Source organism: Canis lupus, chromosome 27, assembly GCF_011100685.1.
Source record: "Canis lupus familiaris isolate Mischka breed German Shepherd chromosome 27, alternate assembly UU_Cfam_GSD_1.0, whole genome shotgun sequence".
Lineage (NCBI taxonomy): Eukaryota > Metazoa > Chordata > Mammalia > Carnivora > Canidae > Canis > Canis lupus.
Genome location: NC_049248.1, coordinates 38,722,370 through 38,746,867, shown reverse-complemented (window position 1 = coordinate 38,746,867; position 24,498 = coordinate 38,722,370). Strand labels below are relative to the sequence as shown.

The window sequence follows — 24,498 nt, the reverse complement described above, 5'->3', positions numbered from 1 at the left end:
GTAAGTCTTATACTTCTTTTGTTAAATTTTAAATATTTTATTCTTTTTGATACTATTGTAAATAGAATTGTTTTACTTCCAGATTGCTTATTGTCACTGTATAGAAAATACAACTGATTTTTTTACATTGATTTGTATTCTGTAAACTTACTGACATTGTTTATTAGCTTTAATAGTTTTCTTGTGGATATACTAGCACTTTATATATACAAGAAAATGTCATCTGTAAATAGAAATAGCTTTATTTCTTCCTTTCTACCTGGATGCCTTTATTTCTTTTTCTTGAATAATTTCCCTCACTAGAACATTTAGCACAATGCTGAATAGGAGTGAGACCAGACATCTTCTCTTGTTCCTGATCTTATGGGAAAGGCTTTTAGTCTTTCCTTAAGTATGTTAGCTGTGGGGATTTTGAACATACCCTTTATCATGTTAAGAAAGTTCTTTTCTCTCCTGGGTGACTCAGTGGTTGAGTGTCTGCCTTTGGCTCAGGGTGTGATCCAGGGTTCCAGGAATGTGGAGCCTGCTTCTCCCTCTTCCTATTTCTCTGCCTCTCTCTGTGTGTCTCTCATGAATAAATAAATAAAATCTTTTTAAAAAAGAAGAAAGGAAGAAGTTCCTTTCTGATGACATCCAGGTGGCCAACAGACCAATGAAAAGAGGCTCAACATTACTGATCATCAGGGAAGTGCAAATCAGAACTACAATGAGATATCACCTCACACCTCTCAGAATGGCTAAAATCAACAACACAAGAAGCAACAGGTGCTGGTGAAGATGTGGAAAAAATGGAACTCTTGCACTGTTGGTGGGAATGTAAACTGCAGCAGCCACTGTGGAAAACAATATGGAGTTTCATTAAAAAGTGAAAATAGAACTAACCTACGATCCAGCAATTGTACTATTAGGTATTTACTCAACAGTATATAGAATACAAAATACTAATTCAAAGGGACATATACATTCCAATGTTTATGGCAGCATTATCTACAATTGACAAGTTATGGAAATGGACCAAGTGTCCATGAACTGACAGAACATGTGGTATTATATATATATAATATATATACATATATATAATAGAATATTAATCAGCCATTAAAAAGAATGAAATCTTGCCATTTGCAACAACATGGATGGATCTAGAGGGTATTATGCTAAGTAAAATGAGTTAGCCAGAGAAAGACAAATACTGTATGATCTCACTCAAATGTGGAATTTAAGAAACAAACAAAAAAAAAGAGCAAAGGGGAAAAAAAAGAGAGGGAGGCAAACCAAGAAACAGACTCTTTAACTACAGAGAACAAACTGATGGTTACCAAAATGGAAATGGGTAGGGGGATGAGTTAAATAAGTTATAGAGATTAAGGAGTGCACTTACAATGACCACCGAGTGTTGCATGGAAGTGTTGAATAACTATATTACGTGACTGAAACTAATATTACACTGTGTGTTAACTAACTGGAATTTAAATGTAAACTTTAAAAAAAGAAACAACAAAAAAGAAAGTTCCTTTCTATTTCTGGTTTGTTGACTGTTTTTATCATGACTCTTGTATTAGATTTTGTTGAATGCTTTTTCTGCACTTTTTAAGATGATCATGTGTTGTCTTTCCTGTTTTCTATAATATGGTGTATTACATTGATCAATTTTCATATGTTGCACCATTCCTCCATTGCTGGGATCAATTTCACTGGGCCGTAGTGTATAATCCATTTTATACATTTGATTTGCTAGTGTTTTGCTGAGAATTTTAGTGCTGACATTCAAAAGAAATATTGGTCTATTGTTTTCTTTTCTTGGGATATCTTTGTCAAGTTTTGGCATGAGAATAATACTGGCCTCATAGAATGAGTTGAGTTTTCCCTCCTTGTCTAGTTTTTGAAAAATTTGTGGAAGTTTGCTATTAATTTTCTATAGACATTTGGTAGAATTTACTGGGCTTAAGTGTTTCTTTGTGGGAAGGCTTTTACTTACTAATTCAATCTCTTTAATTAATAAAGATCTATTCAGATTTTCTATTTCACTTGAATCAGTTTATGTTTTAGAATTTGTCAGTTTCATCTGTTAACTAATGTATAGGCATATATTTACTCCCTTATAATCATTTTTATCTCCATAAGGTTTGTACGTTCCTGTTTTGATACTGGTTTAAAAGAGTCTTATCTCTTTTTATCTTGGTAAGTTTAGCCAAAGGTTTGTCCATTTGGTTCATCTTTTCAAAAAAGCAACTTTTGGGTTTGTTCAATTTGTTGCCTTTCTCTATTGTTTTTCTATTTCATTTATTTCTGCTCTAAACTTTATTTCTTTCCTTCTGTGGGTTGTGGGTTTAGTTTTCTCTTTTTAGTTTCTTACAGTCTCAGGTTAAGGTATTAGGTTTTTTTTTTCTTTTATAATATGGCATCTACAGTTAGACTTTTCCCTCTTCTCACTGTTTTAGCTATACCTCATAAGTTTTAGTACACTGTTTTAATTTTCACTCATCTCAAAGTATGTTCTAATTTTTCTTTTTTTAAAGATTTATTTATTTATTCATGAGAGACACAGAGAGAGAGGCAAAGACATAGGCAGAGGGAGATACAGGCTTCCTGCAGAGAGACTGATGCGGGACTAATTCCCGAGACCCAGGGATCATGCCCTGAGCAAAAGGCAGACCCTCAACAGCTGAGCTACCCAGGCATTCCATGTTCTAATTTTTCTTGTAATATCTTCTCTGACTCATTAGCTGTTTAGTGGTGTGTTATCTAACTTACACATTATTTGTGAATTTCCTAAATTTATTTTTGTTATTAATTTCTAATTTCATTACACTATGGTCAGAGAACATGCTTTGTATAATTTTATTTTATTTGAATTTATTCAGGCTTATTTCCCTTCAGTGAACACCATTCTATTGGATATTACAATATCTTTTTTTTTTTTTTTTTAATATTACAGTAATGTCTTATGTTAAACTCCATATCGGGCAGCCCAGGTGGCTCAGCGGTTTAGCGCCGCCTTCAGCCCAGGGTGTGATCCTGGAGACCTGGGATCGAGTCCCATATCGGGCTCCCTGCATGGAGCCTGCTTCTCCCTCTGCCTGTGTCTCTGCCTCTCTCTCTCTTATGAATAAATAAAATCTTTTTAAAAAAGAAAAAAAATAAACTTCCTAGCAGTATAAATGTTTGTTGAAGTCCATAGTTAATAAAATTGTCCCCAGATATCAGGTCTAACATAGTATCTTATATAAATATGGCAACCAAAAAATATCTTGAAAGGTATGAAGACCTATACTATATACTCATGTTATTCAAACTAAACTCATAATCAGAATCTTCTGGGGAATATTTTTGAACTTGTGATCATGCTGGTTAGACCACTAAATCCATTAAATATTAATGGATTCCCCTTTGTGTGACTCTACACACAGACTTGTAGAATTAGAGCTCACTTCTACATATGCCACCAACACAGCAAGCAACTGCCCATTTCCAATAAGAACACATTTTCCTTTTCATAAATATTGTCCTTAAAAGATCTGGAGTTATTTTTATTTCTAAATTGCACCAAATGATTTATTTGTTAAATGCATAAAACCTATAGAATGTGATTCAAATGTGTCAGTGACACATGCTGGAGGTAGAATTTTCTGGGTTAAAACATATCATTGTAACATTTAAGAAATATTTATGTAGACTTTCAGAAAGTTTTAAACAAATACATAAAATTGTTTCTTCACAACTGAAAAGTAAATGTGTCACCACTGCCTTTTACCATGTTAGTAAACAGAGAAATAATGATGGGAATATGCTGAAGGAACATGAATTCTGTTTGGGACATATTTTTTAAATAAAGTAAACAGAGCACAAATTCGCTAGGCAAATCCTTATTTCAAATATTCTTCCCATTGTCTCCCCATACCTTTGAAATGCCCTCAAGTTCCCAACATTTTAAAGTTTGGCTACATCTCCTAGGCTGTGTGTTAATCAATGGGTTGTCAGGGAATCTCCCCTGCTCCTCTACTTAGAAAACAATGACCACTTTATTCAGACAACCTATTTTCCACCTTGAGAGAAAACATAGATTCTGCTTTCTTTCACTTTTACCCTATATTTCAGAAAAGCCTTAAAATATGTAAATACAATAAAGGAAATAACAGAATATAAAAGAAAACCACTTAGAGTCACTAGAAACAATTTTGTTTTCCACTCCTAGCTCTAAGGTGATAGATATGAAATTATTCCAGAAAAAGAAATATGATGGAAGGCTTATCAATATTGTGAAAAAGCCATCCTCAAGATTTTTCTGTCCTCAACTCTTCATATATGAGACACTTTCATGAGCATAGATACTGGTGTAATTGCTTCTGAGTCACGTCTGAACACTATGCATAATTCTTCATCACTTGCAGACATCACACTACTGTTAACGTATTTATGTGTCCTAATCCAGTTGAGAACTTCTGCAAAAGAAAGGAAAGGCTGCTAGGATTTACTACAAGCCTAATATGTGGTAGGCTCTTCCACATGTTACTCTAATTAAATTCGAACTTCTATAACCTACAATCACCATTAACCGTAAACGAGCTAAATTAATTTTCATGCTACATTACATCCAGGATAATGTAACATATTTATCCACAATAAGAATAGATGAATGAAGCATGAGTTTTACTTAACAGCTGAGTTCTAAGTTTCACCAAGGGATTCCCTCCTGGTACTATCCTTATAATTTTGTCATGTTTTTGTTGTTTTTACTTTTTAATTTTGAAATAACAGAACTTACAGAAAATCTCACAGAACTATGACAAAGAATTCTTTGATACCCATCACCAAATTTAAGTGTGACTATTTGTCTCACTTGTTTCATCACTCTCTCCTCTTTGCCCCTAAATACTTCAGAGTATATTTTCTAAAATCATGAGAATATTTAACACAATACAATGCTGTTTTCTAAGTTTTAGTCCTAACTCATATTTCTCCAATTGTCCTAATAATTTCCTCTATAGCATTTTTTCTTGGTCCAGGATCTACTTCAGGATCCACTCTGCACTTTTTTTTCATAACCCCTTAGCATCTTTTAATGTGCAATGAATCCTTAACCTACCTAAGGATTCACAACGTTCACAGTTTTCTTTTCTTTTTTTTTTTTTTTGAAGAGACAAGGAAGATGAAAATGTTTAGTTCTCCTCATTAACTTTTTAACATTGATTGATTCAACTTCTTTATTAAGTGCTTTATATTCCTAAGACCTCTTATCTACAGTAGAAGACAATACTAAGCAAAACAAACATTTAAAAACTGGTTATACTGATCAATTTTTTTAAAGTCCAGTAGTTTTAAGAATCCGATTTACAAAAAGTTCTGCCTAAGACTACATTGATTAATGTTTTCTTTGTTGCCTGGAGACTAAACATATTGATCCAGTTTTCATTGTTTTATAATTAATGCAGAACAGAGATGAAACTGAGTAGGAAACAAAATATTACAAGAACACAAAGTAACCAGATTTCAAGTTCATTTGTTACTACATACTGATTGGAAAGAAAAGTCGTAGGACTAAGAAGAACCAGAAAAAGAATCATCCTGCCTTATAAAAAAAACTTTAAAGAAGCCAAAAGAAGGTCAAAACATTGAGCTAACTTCTCAGTCTAATAGCACAAGCTCAATATAAATATTTATTGGATGGCTGAAAGAATAGTGAAAACTACTCAGAGAACAACAAGGCTAAGTGCTTTTAAATAAGACAAACAGAAATCTTGTACCTGTGGCAGACACTGTCAGTGTCCCACCCAGTATCCTTGTCCTGGAGGTCACAAGTATCTTTGGGGAACAATTTCTCTACACACTGGTGACTTCCTCCTGAAGACTCTGTGTCTCACTGGGTGAAAGTCTTCTCTGCTTGCATGCAGGGCAAGCCAGAAAAGCAGGGAAGTCAACACCCCTAGGAGCAAGCCCGCGCTAATGGGGGATGGAAGTTGGTGGATAAATATGCCAGCTCCCTTGCTTGCAGTGGGACAATTACAAGGTGCCTTCAACAGAGTCTCTCAGAGTCCTCAGTGGGATCAGCCTCAGTCACCCAGTGATAAGCTCCTCATTAATGCACCTTTTACTGATTTTCCTCCTGTCCCTCTCTCCCTTGTCAAGCTTGGAACCATTCTTCAAATAAACTCTAGCAACCAAATCCTTGTCTCAGGGTCAAAAGTGGTCTGTGGCAGCAGGGGCTAAGATCGGGTTTAAGAACTGCATCATGTGACTACCCACTGGTGAACAATATCCCATTCACATTATGTATTGAGTTCTACAGAGAAAGAGAACCAATAGGAAATATATAAGAGGAGATTTATTGCAGAAATTGGCTCACACAGTTATGGAGCCAAGAAGTCCCATGATCTGTCCTCTGCAAGCAGCAGAGCCAGAAAAGCCAGTACCATAATTTGTCCCAGTTAGAGGGCCTGAGGACCTGGAGAGCAGATGGTATAACTCTGTCCAATACTGAAAGCCTAGGAGGGCGGGTAGGGGACCCAGTATAAGTTCCAGAATCTGTAGGCCAGAAAACCAGGAGTTTTACATGTCCAAAGGCAAGAGAAGATAGATGTCTTAAGAAGAGAGAGAAAGAATTAATCCTTTCTCCACCTTTTTGTTCTATTCCAGCTCAGTAGATTGGATGATGTCCACCCACCTCCACATTAGTGATGGCAGATCTTTACTTAATCTACACATTCAAATACCAATCTCTTCCAGAAACCCTCACAGACATTCCCCAAAACAGTGTTTTACCAACTATCTAGGTATCCTTCAGCCCAGTCAGGTTGACTCACAGAATTAATAATCACAACACAGTTGTGAGTCTCGTGTAGACCCTGGCACAAGGTGATGGATCAGCTGCTAAAAGTTTCATTGAGGGTGACTTGGGGAGAAAGCTTTCACTAGTTCAATAATTATACATTTTCATCATTTGAAAAGTATGTAGAAAATAAAATGTATAAGACAATGAGATTGGCTGGTTACACCAGGATCCATTGATCCTCTATAGGAGCAAAAGGGTAATCATGTGTGTGTGTGTGTGTGTGTGTGTGTGTGTGTGTGTGTGGTAGGAAAGCAAACACAGCCTAGGCTCAAACTCTGGATCTACGAGTTAATGTTGCAGAGCTTCAAAGATTGTTCAGCCAAGACATGTCTGTTATACTAATGTTATGGCCCTGGTTGAGAAAACCTGGAACCCTAAACATATAATAAGATATTTGATTGAATATCCCTGCAGATAAAGAAAAGACCTACACTGGCTCTTTAAAGTCTCCTAAACCCTCAGAGTCTGCAGAGGTGTCCTGTCCTTCCTTGTTAAAAGCTGGAAGCATTTCCAAGCAAGAAGATACTGTAGGATTCTCTCCCATACAAGGGAACAGATCCCCCCCAACAGGAGCTACCTCTACTTCCTTTTCTGGCTTCTAGGCCAATAAACAGGGTTAAATTCCAACACAACCCACCTGGAGACATGATGGGCTTGATAAAGAAGAAAACAGTTTACCCACCCAAAAGCTAAGAATTAGCTAGTATGTATCAGCAGGAGCCAGGGGAGTACCCACCGGATTCATTTTTTATGGTACTGATCTAGGGGATCAGAACATAAACTGATTCAACTTAAAAGGACTGTCTTGGGATATAAGATTTACCTCCCTGTCAAAGACACTAGGAGAGACAGAAGACTCAATATTAGGATGATTCTCAGAATTCAGGAGAAAGCAGTAACGTAGATTCCTTGCAAGATAATACTTGTCTTTAAAATTCAAACCCCACCTTTCCTCAATTATTCTAGACCAATAGTTAGTGGCAAGCCTCATCATGATCTGAATGAGAATGTATAGTCCCTGCCATGGGAGGAAAGGGACCTGGCTGACATGGATGAAATGAGCCAGGATAACATACATGGGAATAGACCTTGAGGGTGTTGGACTGGGAGACTGGAGTACATGTGGGACAGAGGAGAACTGACTGATAAAGGGGCATTCTCCCATGACTCAGGATCTAAATCTTGGCAAGGACACCTAGTGTCAGGCCCAATTACACTGCTCACATTCCTTACCAGTAAAATGAGATACAGGTGCCAGAACTTTCTTGGCAGAGCTTGAGAAAGCTGCCAGAAGAATCCAAGAGTGGACATGTAAGAATGGACTTATGTTAGAAGACCAGAGAATTCACTAGCTTATAATACTTCCTAAGAGCACCCAAAACAAGATAGACTGTACCAGGGAAGACCATCACCATTGTTGAGAGGCCCAGAACTTCTGTAGGCCAAGGCTGTTATTATTGCCATCCCCAGTGGCAGCAGGATGAGAAGGTTCTGGAATATTGGAGATCTAGAGGAAGAATATAACCATCAGGGGCAAGGTGTACATAATCTTTATAATGGAAAGCAACATCGGAATGTCAGCTGAGGCCTTGATGTGCAGAGATCTATGGTAATGGCTTTAAAAAGCATGAAAGGAGACAGATGGGTAGCCACTGAGAGTATTGCTTGACTTATGTAACCAAAAGAGATCAAAAGCAGGTGATCAGAAAGCTTATGCAACCTGCAGTAATGGAAAATCATGAACTCTCACCTAGTTTGCAGACCTGAGTCAGTGCTCAGGTCCAGATCCCTTTGTCCCTCTAAGGAATGACTCTGCAATGCCACCATTTAAGTATATACAATAATTATACCCCAATATGCCCAAAGAGACATTTGGAAGGTAGTAGCACCCAGATCTTTCAAGGGCTATTATTTATAAAAACTGATCTGACATGAGAGGGCAAAATGCCATTATGTCTCCCTATTAGACTGAGGCATATGGAAGCCAGGTAACAAAGGCCTAAGTACCTGACAGTGGATCTGGTGAACCCACACGCTCCTCTTGTTCCTGGTCTCTGAATACCTGGTCCCTGAATACATAATCAAAACTGATATCATGCTGGTTCCCTATATTGATGACATTCTGTTAATAGACATGGTGGGCAGGAAATGGTAAATTCTCTTTGTTACTCCTGGCAAAGATAGGTTCATGTTAAAGGGTTGGAGAAGGTTAATAATCCCCAAACACTGAGGGGCCTTTCATATCAGTAAAAGGGGTTTCATAATCTGAGGGCATGTTTGGGAACATCTTCTAAGGTAAAAGATGAGTTATTGCACCTTGTACTTCCTACACTATAAAAGAGGCGTGGCCCTTCATAGGCCTGTTTGGATTTTGGAGACAGCATCAGTCATATCTGGAAATACAGCTCCAACCCTTTTGAGAGGATGCCAGTTTTGAGTGGTGCCCAGAGCAATAAAGGGCCCCGCAAAACATTCAGGCTGGAATAGAAACTCTCTTGCCACTCAGGCCACATGACCCAGCAGATCTCATGAGACAGAAGTAAGATAAGGATGCCGTGTGGAGCCTCTGCCAAACCCCGGTGGGAACATCTCAGCACAGACCTTCTCAGAGTTCTGGAGCAAGTCCATACTGTCTGCAGCAGATAAATGCTCTCTATTTAAAAAGCAGCTTTAGGCATGCTATTGGGTAGAATGAGTATCTGGCCATAAGGCATCAAATGACTCTAAACCAGAGCTTTCCAATCAAGACCTCAATATTATCAGATTCATAAAGTCATACATTTAGATATGCACAGAAGAAATCAATTGTCAGATGAGAGAGATATATTTGGAATCAGGTCCACAGAGCAGAAATGTGAAACATATACAGTTGTCAATGGCCTTGACTTACATGTTACCTACCCAGTCACATCAATGCTTCTCTCTCAGTTCATACCTATAGCATTGTTAGAGTTTCCTGATGACCAGATAAGAGGAAGAGGAAAATACTCCGGCATAGTTCATAGGCAGGTCAGCTCAATATGCATGATGCTATAAGCAGAAAAGAGATTGATGCTGCATTAAAGTCTCATGCCAGGGTAGCCTTGACAGAGAGGGGTGAAATGAAATCTTCCCAGCATGCAGAGCTTTTAATGGTACATTTGGTCATCAACCTTGGGTGAAAGGAGAAATGGCCTGAGGGAAGGAAAAATTCATGGGCAGTTACAAATGACTTGGTTGATTGGTCAGGGATCTGGAAAAAACAAGATTAGAAAACTGCAGACCAGAAAGTCTGGGGAAGAAGCATGTGGATAGACCATTAGGAGCAGTCACAAAGTGTGCAGATTTTTCTTTCTCATGTCAGTGTCTACTGCCCCATGTCTAGTGCCCATCTGCCTCAGAGAAGGTACAGAACAATCTGATGGACAGGATAACTCACTATCAGCCAGCGTCTTCCTTGGCCACCCCAGTGCTTGCACAATGAATAAGGTCATGAACAGAGCAGCTCTGGTGGCAGGGATAGTGACAATATATATGACCAAATGCATAGACTTCTTCTCACCAAAACTGATCATCTTGTCAGCACCAGAAACTGATGAGGGACCCCCATGAAGAGGACCAACAAGCCAAGGCAAGTTGATTACATCAAATCCTTCCAAACTGAAAGGGACAGAAATTCTTTGTTTTGGGGATTGATTATTTATTCTAGGAATAGGTTTGCCTTCCCAGGACACAGTACCTCTGCCAGTACCATTATCTAAGGGCCCAAAAGAAATGTCCGAGGTACCAACTAAGAAGCCAATATAACATCTCCTTGCATCAAAGAACCCATTTTATGGTGAAGAAGACACAATGGGCATGTACCCACTGATTCTATAATATAGCACTTTACCTGGAAACTGCTGGCCTGATGGATCATTGACATGGCCTCTGGCTTGAAGGTAACACCTTTCTGGATTGGCTGGTATTCATGTTTGATGAATGTAATATCTATGTTGAGCCAAAGGCCATTATGTTGTACTGTCCTGAGCAGCTAGAAGTTAGGTGTGGAAATGAAGGAAAAAAAATTGTTTCCTTAACCATCTACTCCAGGGACCTACTTGGGAAATAATGTGTTTCTGGTCCCTGAAACACAACAGCCTCATGAATTAGAGGTCCTGGTTCCTCAAGAAGGTGGGAATGAGAGGCCTCAATCAAAGCACATTGTAAAGTTTCCATCAAACCTAAAATTACATTTACCATTTGGTTAATTTGGGTTCCTCATACTGGTAGACCAGTAGTAGAAAATACGGAGTTAATATATTAAAAAGAGTAATTGACTCCAATCATCATGAAACACTAAGACTGCTACTACCAAAAAAAAAAAAAAGAGAGAGTGTCCGGGGGCAGCTAGGAGTATTCACTGGAATGAATGAATTCCAATGCTTCCTTGCACGGTGATATCTATAGCAACGATAGCCTAACAAAGTACAGAAACCCCAAGGAATCATACCCCCCAGGGATGAATATCTGACTCACTCCATTGGGCAAGTTCCCTAGGCCAGCAAAACTGGCGAAAGGTGAATAACTGTAAAATGGTGGTAGAGGAGGGTGATAATGATTATCAGTACAGTCTTGGGGACAAACTGCAGCTTATAGAATCAAAATGAATTTAATGTGGAACACAAGCAGATCTAGAAGATGCAGTGGATGCTACACTCCTCCCACCTCAAAGTGAGATGAAGCTTCTGTGGAACAATCCCTGCACAGGCCAAAGACATCCTATATCCAACATCTGGATCTCTCTGGGGCAGGACCATCTTTCTGTGGCCCTGGGAGTAGACTCTGCCCATACACAGCACAGGCTGAAAGTGCCAGGGAGTTCATGTTCCCAGGAGCAGTCATCATCTGATCAGGAGTGGGTGTTTCTGGATAAATACCCCAGCTTCCTTGGCCTTTGATGAGACAACTGTAAGGTATGTTCTACACATTGAGCTTGAGTCCTGGCTGTCCATGGTGGGGACTCACTCATTAATATACCTTCTAGGTTTTTCTCTCTTCCCTCTCTCACTCCCTCACTATGCTTCCTGGTATCACCCCTCAAACTGTTGGTGCCCAAATGCTTGCCTCAGGGTCTACTTTTGGTGGAAACTAAACCAAGATAGTACTTGCATAAAATGAAGCAACAGATTTTGTAGAGTCGGTAATTAAGATCAGAAATAACTAGTATACTCTAGTTGAAAGTTTTACTGAAACTACTCCCAGGTTTTAAATGTACTCATTTATAAAACATAAAATTAGGAGAAAAAGAGCTATCCTGGAGTTTCTCTTTAGGAGACAATAAATTTGAAAAACAATGAAATCCTTGAAATAGTGGATAAAATATTAACACTATTCTTTTAAATACATACTTAAATTCACAAGAAAATTCGACAAAGACACAGAAACTGAACACAGAATGAAATCTGAAAACCTGAATGATAAGGAGTTAAAAGTGGCTCTGGGATGATCAAACGCAAGAGGCTGAGAGCAGAAACAAATGCAAAACTTCTCTGAAGGGAGCAATTCACAATCCTGGCCATACAAGCCCCACAGATACAGCCTTGTCAAAAATGAACTCACAAGCCAATATTTAAAAACCTCAAGCATAAAAAGTCATCATGAAGAGTCAGACCTCAGGAAAGTTCAGGTATTGTCAGATAAAGACTATAAAATATCTACATTTAAAAGAAATAGGAGACGAATCAAAATCAAAGCATGGTCCAAGATACCATAATAATATTAGACATTTGATATAGAACTTAGAGAAATAAGCAATGTAGGAATGGATAAAATATTCAGAGGTTGGATTAAACAATAGACTAGCTATGGCTGACAAGAGGATTCATGACCTAGAATATAAATCTAAGGACATTAAGAAAGAAGTCACTAGAGAGAAATAAAAAGTTGGAAAAGAGAAAAGAGAACTTAAGTGATATAAAAGTGATCATAAGAAGATATAAGATAGGTCCAGGAACAGTTCCAGGAAGATAGGGCAGGGAGGTTTGAGAAGAAATATTGTGAAATGTTTTCAGAAAGTAATAAAGACAAAAGTCTGCAGATTCAGAAGGCGTCATGAATACAAAATAAAATAAATCCAAACCTAGGCAATTGCCTAAAATTCACAAAGGATCAAAAAGCCAACCAGAGGGGAATAAAGTGGAAAAACAGAAATTAGACTGACAACAAACTTCTCAAAGCAGAAGTAGAAAGTAGAATAAGGAGCAGTAATTTTACCCATACACTGAAAGAAGTTGTCAACATGGATCTTTACGCTCCACTAAATTATTGATCAAGAACAAGAGCTTTTTCGATAAAAGAACCTGAGCTTACCACCAACGGACCCTCATTTCTAAAGGAGACAATTCAGGAAAAAAGAGACTGAACACAAAAGGGAGGAATGAAGCTTTATAAGAAAGAAAGATAAGCAGAGAAACTGGTAAACATGTGGGAAAATATAAAAAACCTTGGTCATACACATCATGATTGTAACATGATGATCACTAATCTACAGATATGAACAAGAGAGCAAAAACACTAGACAGGGGCGCCTGGGTGGCTCAGTCAGTTAAACCACTGACTCTTGATTTTGGCTGAGGTGATGATCTCAAGGTCATGGGATGGAGCCCAGCATGGGCTCGGGGGAGTCTGCTGGAGATCCTCTCTTCCTCTGTCCCTCCACCCACTCGCTCTCTTGCTCTGTCTCAAATAAATAAATAAATCTTTAAAGAAAAATACTAAATGACAAAAACAAGCATAATTAGGTGTAGATAATGAAAACAAAACTATTCTAAAATCCATGTCACATTCAGCATAATGTAAAGATCCCCATCAACTCAATAAGAAAAATCCTGCAACCCATTAAAAAAAAAAAAAAATGGGCTTAATAGAAAAGACACAAGCTGACATTTCACAAAAGAAGAGATCCAAAAGGCCAGTTAATTTATGAAAAGGTGTGGCACTTTATTATCTACCAGTAAAATGCAAATTAAAGCCACAACATAACCACCGAGAAATTTAAGTGACTATCAAGCATTAATGAGGATGTGGAAACCTGAGAGCTTTCATAGACTGCTTGCGGCAGTATGAATTAGTACCACCAATTTCCAAACCACTTTGGGAAACCACTTGGTACTATCTACTATGGTTGTACACACTCAAACCCTCTGATTCAGCGGTTCCACTTGTAGGTACCCACTCAGCAGAATTGTGTACATATGTCACCAAAAGATACATGCAAGAGGTTCATAGACTCAATCGTCACAGTCATACCAAACTGGAAACAGCCCAGGAGTCCATAAACAATCGAATGCATAAATAAATTGTGGCACACCCATATTGTGGAATGCTATCCAACGATCAGAACAGAGGGGACAAGGCTCGCAAACATGGCATTGACTGAAAAGAGTGGGGCACAAATAACTACCTGCTGGATGATTCCTTTAATACGAAGTTCAAAAGCAGGCAAAAGTTACTCTCTACTTTTAGAAGTTATGTTAGTTATTATGACTGGATAAGAGGGTGGTAGGAGGTATAAGGGAGCACATAGTGGGCTTTGGGGGTTTTGGTAATGTTCAGAGTAATTCACCCAGGTGCTAAACAGTTTGTGAATATTCACTGAGGCATCTGCTTATAAGTTGTGGGATTTTATGCATGTCTACTGCAATAAAAACTTATTTTTTAAATTGCCTTAATAAACACCAGCAACAAAAAGTCAGAAAAGGTAATTTTTAAAAAGGTGCCATTTGCAAGTATAAGTTTCCTAGGAATGTATCTATCCAAAATGTTAAGACTTTTAGGGAGAAAAAAATAAATTTTTATTGAGAAATGTCAATAATGACAGGAAAAATGGAGAGAAAAAAAGTATCATGAATAAGAAGACTAAACTCATAAGGATATTGCTTTTTTTCCTAAAGTTATATATAGTTAACGCATAATACTGATAAAAATCCCAAATTTGTTGGGGGCAGTAGAGGTCCTGAAAAGCTGATTTTAAAATTTAGGTAGATGGGGTGCCCGGGTGGCTCAGTCGGTTAAGCATCTGCCTTCAGCTCCAGTCATGATCCCAGGACCTTGGGACTGAGCGGTGGATCCTCTCGCTCCCTGCTTCTCCCTCTCCCTCTGTCTGCCCCTCCCCCTGCTGGTGCTCTCTCTCTCTCTCTCAATTTCTCTGTGTGTGTATGTCAAATAAATTAATAAATAAAATCTTTAAAATGAAATGAAATAAAATAAAATAATAAAATTTAAGCAGAAAGTCAAAGAGCCAAAAATGGCCATATCAATTTTGAAGAACAAAGTGGGAGGGGCTTTTCATATCAGCTACTAAACTTTATATAAAGCTGTGATAGCAGCTTTATAACATGGTATCAACACAGGGTGACAAAGAGACCGATGGGCCTATACCTAGGAAAAGGCCCTGGCACCGCATTAAAAGATCAATCACGAGTCTGTTCTAAATTAAAGATTCAAGGAATATATACATCAAATGTTACAATTCCTTGCTTTAATAAAAATTTTCAATTAGCTAACCAACCATCTCAAGCAAGAGGGCCTCTGTACCATACTTGTTGTCTGGCCTGTAAATGTCAATGGAAAACAACATATTCTGGAGCTCCTGGGTGGCTCAGTGAGTCAAGCATATGCCTTGGGCTCAGGTCATGATCCCAGGGTCCTGGGATGAGCCCAGCTTGGAGCCCTGAGTGGAGCACTCTCTCCTCTCCCCACGCCCACTCTGCTTGCTCACAAGCATGCATGTGCTGTCTCTCTCTGGCTTAAATAAATACATAAAATCTTTTTAAAAAGAAAATAGCACATTTTGAACCTGTCTATTGAATACCTCTTGTGAGCCAGGATTTGTAGAAAACACAAGGAACAAAAAGAAACTTCCAATATGGTCCTTACCCTTTGGGGAGCCCATGCAACAGTATACCACCTTACATCCTCATGACTAACGAAAGACATTCTCTTTCTGCTCATATAGACTGACCACTTCAGGAAATCAAGTAATTAAAAGAGCAATTAAAAGAGTGATTAAAAGGGGAAGTAGACCCATTTTGTAAACAAATTGCTTTCTCCATTCTACTTCTAATTTGCAAGGAAAAGTATTGCGCCCCTTTAGGGAGGATCTTTCTAAACCCCCTAGGCATCCCCACTTCTCCCTCAGATACCTTTAACCATAGATAACTTGGAACCTCTGATGCCCATTTTTCTTATCAACGTCCTCTCTAGATGGCTGCTCTGGATGCTGGCGATTTTTCCACCTGTGAATGGCTCATCCTGCAGTTTTAGCCATCTTCCTCCTCCAACATCCCAGATATCCTGTGAACCTTTCCCAACAATCTACCCCATAGGGCCAAAAGCACTTCATGGAGTGCTTCTCTCTCTGCCTCTCTCTGTCTCTCATGAATAAATAAATAAATAAAAATCTTTAAAAAAAATTATGAGAAAGGGAAGAGGGGGAGAGCGTGCCTGCAAATACAGTATGTTTGAAATAAAAACATTGGCCACTGGTAATCAGTTGGCAAAAGCAAATTCATTCCATCAGTGCCAAATAAAGACATTTTGATAAGCACTGTTGCCATCTGTTGAGCCGTCTTTATTCAAATTGTTTTTCATTATGCAGAAGGGTGACCTTAGAGAAACAGAGCCCTAGACACACCACTTCAGTCATTTCAATCCCTTCCCCCTCTGGCGCTCCCACAGCCCCCATTCTTCAGCACCTGTACACGAACACACTGCTTCAGGAAGAGCTGCTATGCTAGAGAGGTTTCTCCACATTATGCTATCATTTCAGCTAAAATAAAAATGAAATGACCTAGGATCTCGATTCATTTGGTAAAACACTAGCTGTACAAAAATTATATCTAAAGGGGATTATGAACAAATTCAGAGAAGTAAAAGAAAACATCAGAGCTTTTCCTCTATTTGGATTTTACTTCCTATGACTAAAGGCCCAATATTGCACCACTTTTAATTCTTTTTGATGCTTTAAAGATATTCTTTTTACATCATCTCCAGTGAGTATGTGTGTGCATGTGTGTGTGTGTGTGTGTGTGTGTGTGTTTGTACCTGGTCCATGATTAACTATTTAGACAAGTATGCTCATATTTTATGATTTTATGGTCTTTTAATGAGAATACACAGGTCTATTGAAATCCCAAGAGTCAAACAATAATAACAGCTAGATTATTTCCACAGTGCATTGTTAGCTGGTGAAATACACAGAAAGAAGGAATTCTAATTGTTGGATACTTCCTGGCAAAATCAAGAAAGTGCCAGTATCAAAACTTGAAGAATGAGTGTCAACAGCCTAGGAAGAAAATTCTGGAGCCTGTAAAGGACTATTAAGACACACTGAATTCTTACAAACTGCTGGTGGGCATGTAAACTGATACATTCATTTCATAAGCTGTTGGCACTATATGTTAAAATATACAGCATTTCCACTCCTAGATCTATGCCACAATATACGTGAGCATGCGCACCAAAAGATGTGTACAAGACTGTTCATTGCAGCATTATCTGCAATGAAATAAAATGGAAATGATTCAGTTGTCCATCAACTGGAGAATGCATAAACAAAACAAATAAAATGAGGTGTAGTCATACAATGAATCTTAGGAATAAAAGTGAACAAACCCTGTTACATAATACAAGGATGTAAACCATAGCATAATATTGGACAAAGAAAGTTAGAAACGGAGGAATAGGGACCCCTGGGTGACTCAGTGGTTGAGCTTCTGCCTTTGGCTCAGGTCGTGATCCTGGGATCTCAGGATCAAGTCCCACATCGGGAGCCTGCTTCTCCCTCTGCCTGTGTCTCTGCCTCTCTCCCTGGGTCTCTCATGAATAAATAAATAAAATCTTTAAACAAAAAAAAGAAATGGAGGAACACATACTGAATGTTTCCATTTATATAAATACCACCAATAGGAAAAACGAATCAATCGTGATAAACTAATGAAATTAGTAGTGGTGGAGCTGGGACAGTGCCTGGGAGGAAGCACCTGGTGCTTCTTGGGTGCTTGACGATGTTCTCTTTTTTGACTGACTAGTGGTTTAATGGATGTTTGCTCCGAGATAATCCATTCAGCTGTACATTTATGTAATAGGCATCGCTTCTTCAATAAAACATTTTAAAAGAACTGATGATACATCCCCAGTACTTTTGATGTGCAAAGGAGACATTACGTGAAAAATGTCAACAATTCTGAGTTGAAAAGTGATTCAGAAGAGTTGGACTCTGAATGTGAAGTTTTCAGAATATCTCAGGCAATTTATTTGGCTTATATGTTCCTTTTTTATATAAGCACAAGAGAGATGTATGATTAAATTCTCTATATAAATAATGCTTAAAGAGCTCTTTAAATAAATGTGAATTTAAAATGCGAAGTAATAAGAAAGCATAGTGGCACAGTTTAATTGACGGTCTTTTTTCCCTAGAAGTACGTAAAATAATGATGCATTTTACAATCAGTGGCTATGTAGATAGGATGAAATATATTATAAAGGCAATTGTCAAGAAATTTAATTTATCCAATCAGGATTTGAACACAGTGAAATTAAGTAGTTGGCACAAGCATAAGGAAACGTCTAAGAAGCGGCCACGTACCTGTGAAGTTGAGTCAATATTCGCCATAAATATTGTAACCCCAGCACGTCTTCACTTGTATGGTGATTAAGCAAAGTGACAGTTAAGCATAAAGTCCATGCAGAGAAAATAGAAGAAGGATTGAATGAGAGCTGCATATCTGCCCTTGGTTTTTTTCATTTCAAGTTAGCCTAGGGGAATTATTCACCTCAAGTCTGCCAGTTTGGACTAATTGCAAGTACTAGTTATGAGTATCAACCAAATATCGAATTCCCACTATTATTTTGTTTCTAAGTTATCTGTGCCTGTATTATCTCCCCGACTTGGCCATACACAGGGATGGTCATATTTCTCTTGCATCTTCTATGGCACCCAGCAAGGGCTGAAAATATAACAGGCAGTCAATAAACATCCCCCGAGGAAACACTTCTGTATTGCAACCTCTAAATTCAAATGAGTATGATCCAAATGGTTTTTGCCAAAGATGTCAAGAGGAAGCTGAAGAGCTCCTATTTTTAATTCACCTTCATTGAGGCTAAACACCGTAATTATATTCGTGTAACACCCAGCTGAAACCTATCTTCCCAGTTTATAGGAAAAGTATGGCTGGGGTGAAGGCGTAGCCTCAAGTGCTAAGGTAGGATAGGACTCCCAGTCTCTCAACGAAGTCCCTACTACCCTACCAGTATTTCTGGGCATTTCCAGCAGGTGGCTCACCTACACTCAGTAACAAATCCAGCCTCCCTGACTGCTACTGCCTCTCTTTGTTCTACCCCCAAGGCATCTTTCAGCCAACTGGTGGCTCACTGGGTGCTCCCCCTCCTCTCATAGAGGGGATACCTATGTTTCAAAGTGTTCTCTTGGAAAGGAGGCCGATCATCTCTGTCTCCTTTGAGGTCACATTCTGTCAAAAAAACTACACAGGCCAAGCTGACAGTGCACTAAAGTCTCCGAATTTAGAGAAACAGCTCCTTCAATCTTCCTCTGCTCCACACTCCCACAATAGTATCTGGGTATCCTTCCTCTGGACTTAAAGACGATCCCAAGAATGCACTCAGAGATGTTATGAAAATTGCCTTTCTCTTTGGACTGGATGGAGTCCCTGGGGGGAAAAAAAGTCTCATTGGAACTTCTTAACAAAGTTTTTTTTTTTTTTTCGGTGTCACCAAACTGTCACCTAAATTATGTAGAGGCCATATTTAGGCAATAGGCTTGAGCCATGGAAACCTGAGTAAGGTAAAGAGGCCCACCACGGTGACCATCAGCCTCATCAGGGGACCCACCTCAAAATAGCAATAAAGCCCTAGCTGACCAATGGGCGGCTTACACCTGGGCACAGGTAGCAAGGAAGGAAAATTCTATACGTTCCCATACCTCCTCACGTCCCCCCTCATCTACAGCCCCCCACCACCGCGTCTGGTAGACAGTCTCTCCTTTGCTGCCCTGCCTGCTGCTCCCCTGCAGTGTTTTCAATAAATTTCTATTTCCTTTGTTCTGCTTTGGGTGAATTCCTTCACCACCGGCAACGCTGGCCTCCACCCCAGTGGGTGGCCCCACAAAGTAGTTGAGTCAGCAATCCTTAAAGATATAGCTGGATGGGGCAACCTGATTTTAAATTAGCAATTTCAATTTGAGTGTTTTGCTTGCAATACCAAAATGACTTTTATTTCTACATATTTCAAGGGCTGGCAGGTTATCTGTGGCAGGGTGGCCCAGCCTGTGAATGCCTGGCTATTCAAGTTGAGTAGGAACTAGCCCCTGATTAGAGAACCTGAAGGCCATTTTCCTGGATAGCTGGGAGCATCGGGACTGGGCTGCTACTATGGCTCTTGCTGAGTCACTTGGGAGTCTTTTGCTGGAGTTTGCCTTGTACTTTCTAAGTTTGTGCTTTCTGTGTAAAAGCCCACTCATTTGGATCTGCATGTAGTTTATTTTCTTCAACCAAAAAGTCAGTCCTTATTCAGAGTTACACACCATTCCTTACTGGATCACTCTTCTTTCCCTGACCTTTCCAGGAGGCTCCTCAACCCCCATAGCAACAGACTTAGTTCAGTAAGCCATCCCATAGTTTGGCAGGCACGCCCGGGCACAACAGAATTCAGGAGTGGACATGATTTATACCAAAGCTATGATCCTTTCCTCAGTGAGTCAAGACACCATATAGACGGGCATACACGAGTTATTTCAAATAGCTGATTTCCTATTGACTATTACATTCAAAATTACACTTCACCAACATCGTTCTGTGTTAGAAATGCATTAAGAAGTCAAAGCTATCACAAACATCAGAGAAGTAAGTATTATAAATAGGACAGTTTTTCTGACAGGCTAGGTATTATTCTACGACGATATCATTTTCTGCCTCATTTTTGGCAGAGCATATTTTTTAGGTAAATAAATTAATATCTGCTGTTGGCAATATTCCATGGTAGAAACTTGCAATGGATAAAACACTATTATTTATGTGGCTTTGAAGTCACTCATAGTTATACAGATATCTACGTTGTGAGTTAAATGTGGTTTTTGAATTGGGGCACATAATGACTTAGATGAATGTAGACTGTGTTGAAATAATGAAAAGCTCAAGAAGGCTGACTGAAGCAGTGTTCACAGAGTTGTGTACATGAAGCTGGATGCACCATCCTTACGTTTACTACTCTTTACTGTTCTAGAATGATCCTTGATGGCCATGTTTCAGTGGGTTAAAGCATTATAGCAGATTATACAATAAGTCTACTGGCAGCATCAGTCAAGAAATTAAGCAAGAATTAGATACGGTAACTATACAAAGGAGGGCTGTTCTGAAAGTTTGCCCTAAGACACTGGAGGTTTTTTTGTTTTTCAATTGGATTTTCAAATGAGTTGACCCTCTACTCCCCTCTACTGGAAGCGATTGGTACTTTTAGACCAATAGTGGCCTGAAAGATGGATTAAAAAAAAATCCCCTTGCTGAGGTACGATAATTATTTTGAGAATTCCAATATTCTCCTCTTGCTTTCAACTATAATTTGCTAACACTTGCTATCTTGATTTCATAATTTCTTCATAAACCTGGAAAAACATTGAATAATTCATCTCCGACGTACAATTCTTATTAAAACTACACATCCAAGAGAAAGATAAAAATTTTTAACTCTGATTATATGAGTACACTATTAATTCACTTACTTTTCTCAGCTACGGTACTAGCTCAACAAGATATCATGTCATGATCCATTCACTTGTTTTAGCCGACTTCACCTAAGGAACTCAAACAGCTTTGTAGATGTATCTAACTAAGCATGCCATGTCCCTTTTTCCCTTCATATCCTCTGCTTCCCACTTCCCCATTCTGCCTTCATCCCCCATCCTACCTCTGCCACCCTCAAGGTCACTTTCTACGCACCTTTCCAGCCAGTGACCCCCACTCTAAATCACTTCTAAATCAAGTGGAAAACACAAGATAATATCTCTACCGAATTCATTAGAGAGCAGAGAAAACCTCAACATCAAACCATAAACAGGTTGGTTGGGTTTACAAATTGTCACCTTCTCGGGGCATTTCAGGTAATTCCCTGAAAACATTATATAAAGAAAAGGAGATCCAGGACTCCATTTTTATAACTTATTTTCAAACAAGCCCTTTGTAGTAGTCCATGGCCTACAACTGCCACTCCAGACCTATGAATAAGGACTAACATAGAGCTATGCTGAATCAAAGCAAAACCTCTTTTATGGTACTTTTGGCATCTTCTTGACCTTGTGCTGCACACAGCCAGCCTCCTTCCTTCAAATTAGCTGGGGTGTGAGCATGAGGCCTAGCAGTGCAGATACAGAAGCCTACACACTCAGTTGCTCCTTTAGCCAGCCTATCCAGCAGGATATCTATTCAAAAGTATGCCTCTCTAATCCCTCTCAGATCACTGCCAAGTACTCTGGCTTTGACTAGTTGTCGTATACACAGCATCTTCATTTCTAAAACTTTTTTAAAATATTAAGTTATATGATATAGAATTAAACTGAGATTAACCTACCCAGGTGGCTTGGTGGAATTAGCTCTATTACTTAATAGTCACATATGTTTTTGACTGATCTTATATTATCTAGTTTATACACTGCTTTAGATGAGCGAGGTGGCTCAAGGACTTTAAAGTGTTCCCTATAAAATACAATCAGGATTCTGGAAAAGAGCTATGCATGCTACATTCATACTTAAAATGTCCCAGGGAAAAAGCAATAAGCAGTTTAATGCGTATATTCAGCTTAAAGCAACTCTGAAAATTTCAAGATTTTATAACTATTACTTGCCCCTAGTTAGAAAGATTAATTTTTGATGATTCCTATTAGAAGCTAGAATAAGAGATTTTTTAAAAATGGAGACCTCATCTATTTTAAGGATATAGTTTCTTATCTCATGCCAAAAATCCATGTCTGGTACATGGCAAAGCCTTTATATAATAAAAAAAATTGTTCCTTTCTGGGCACCACTGGCATCTCTTGGCAGCCCCTCCTGAGCAGTAAGCACCTAAAGATCACCTATTCCTCTGAAGAACTGGCTCCTAAACTCTAAATCACTTCACTGAAACTCATTCTCCACATGACAGTCAGAACCACCTTTCTGAAATGCAATTTGGTCTTGTCAGTTCCTGTTTAATTCCTTCAGTGACTATCTCTTGTCCTAATCTACCCTGTTCACCTAAATTTTTAGCACCTTCTGGTGTTTCTCACACATAATAACGTTGAATGGATGCAGGGATGGGAAGATGGATGGAAGGATGGATGGAAGGACAGGAGGATGGATGGACAAGAGGATGGACGGAGAGGTGAAACAGATGTGCAACTAGCAGACCTCTAGCTTCACACAGGATTTGGCTACACCAGTTGTGGAGCCTCTCCTAACCCCCCACTAAAAGAAGTGTAAAGAAAGAAAAAGATGAAAACTCACAACACCATAAACTAATATTTAAAAGCAATATAATTGTGTTCAGAAAAACATACCCAAGCTTTCTTCCTAGCAGAATTAGACTTCATCTCTTAAAGGGTCCACTTGAGACAAGCAAACACATACTTACCAAATGAAAGTCAGTGAACAGGGTATTCAACTCAAGTTCTGTGGAAAGAATTGCAGGGAAGAGGAGGAATAAATTATTGAAGATAAGAGCAGGGGATCCTTGGGTTGCTCATGGTTTGGCACCTGCCTTCGGCCCAGGGAGTGATCCTGGAGTCCCGGGATCGAGTCCCACATCAGGTTCCCAGCATGGAGCTTGCTTCTCCCTCTGCCTGTGTCTCTGCCTGTCTTTCTGATATACATAAATAAAATCTTTTTTAAGAAAAATAAAGATAAGAGCAGATTTTAGTTAACCTAAAGCCCACAGACTAACTGAACTGTATATTAATAAATATAAGAGTTGGTTCTCAAGAAGACTGCTAAAATAATAATAACTTGATGGTACTGATCATGAAATTGGAAACAAACTAAATGTCCATCAACATCAGCATAAACAAATAAACCATGTTCTCTGCATACAGTTGAATACTAACTATGTAGCGATAAACCTGAAAAGGCTATAGCTGCATGCAGCAACACATTTAAATCTCAAAAATACAATTTTAGGCCAAGGACTCCAGACAGAAAAAAAAAAAAAAAGTATATTATAAGCGTCCATATACAAACCCCTCAAAAACAGGCAAATAATCCGTGGTTGATAATCAGAACACTGGTTACATACATTTGGAGAGAATGGTTAACTTTCATTGCTGTGTGTATCTCTATGGGGGGTTCTTGAGTTGCTGGTAATATTCTATGTCTTGATCTAGGTGCTTCCATGGGTGTGTTCAATTTGCTTTAATTCATCAAGTGATACACTTTGATTTATGTACTTCTTAATGTGTATATTTCAATTAAAAATTTTAATGTAATCAGTAACATAGAACCCTTTAAGGACAGCATATACTTAATGAAGAGAAAAATGTCAAAATATTAGTAATGTAAATAGTTTGCATACTTACTATACTCACAGCATTACACTAAGCACCTTCTAATTTATTTATCACACCAGAGACCTATAAGATACCCACTTATTGGGCCAGTTCAACAAGTGAG

The 24,498-nt window shown here is 38.7% G+C and overlaps 1 long non-coding RNA gene across 2 annotated transcripts in view; it reads right to left on the bottom strand.

Annotated features, from left to right (window-relative positions):
- The window catches only part of LOC119866304, a 43,445-nt gene extending 21,807 nt beyond the window's left edge, over positions 1-21,638 (bottom strand). For both annotated transcript variants that reach the window (XR_005379664.1, XR_005379665.1), the window contains exon 1: positions 18,438-21,638. This is a non-coding gene — a long non-coding RNA (uncharacterized LOC119866304). The remainder of the gene's footprint in view (positions 1-18,437) is intronic.
- Between the last annotated feature and the right edge of the window lie 2,860 nt (positions 21,639-24,498).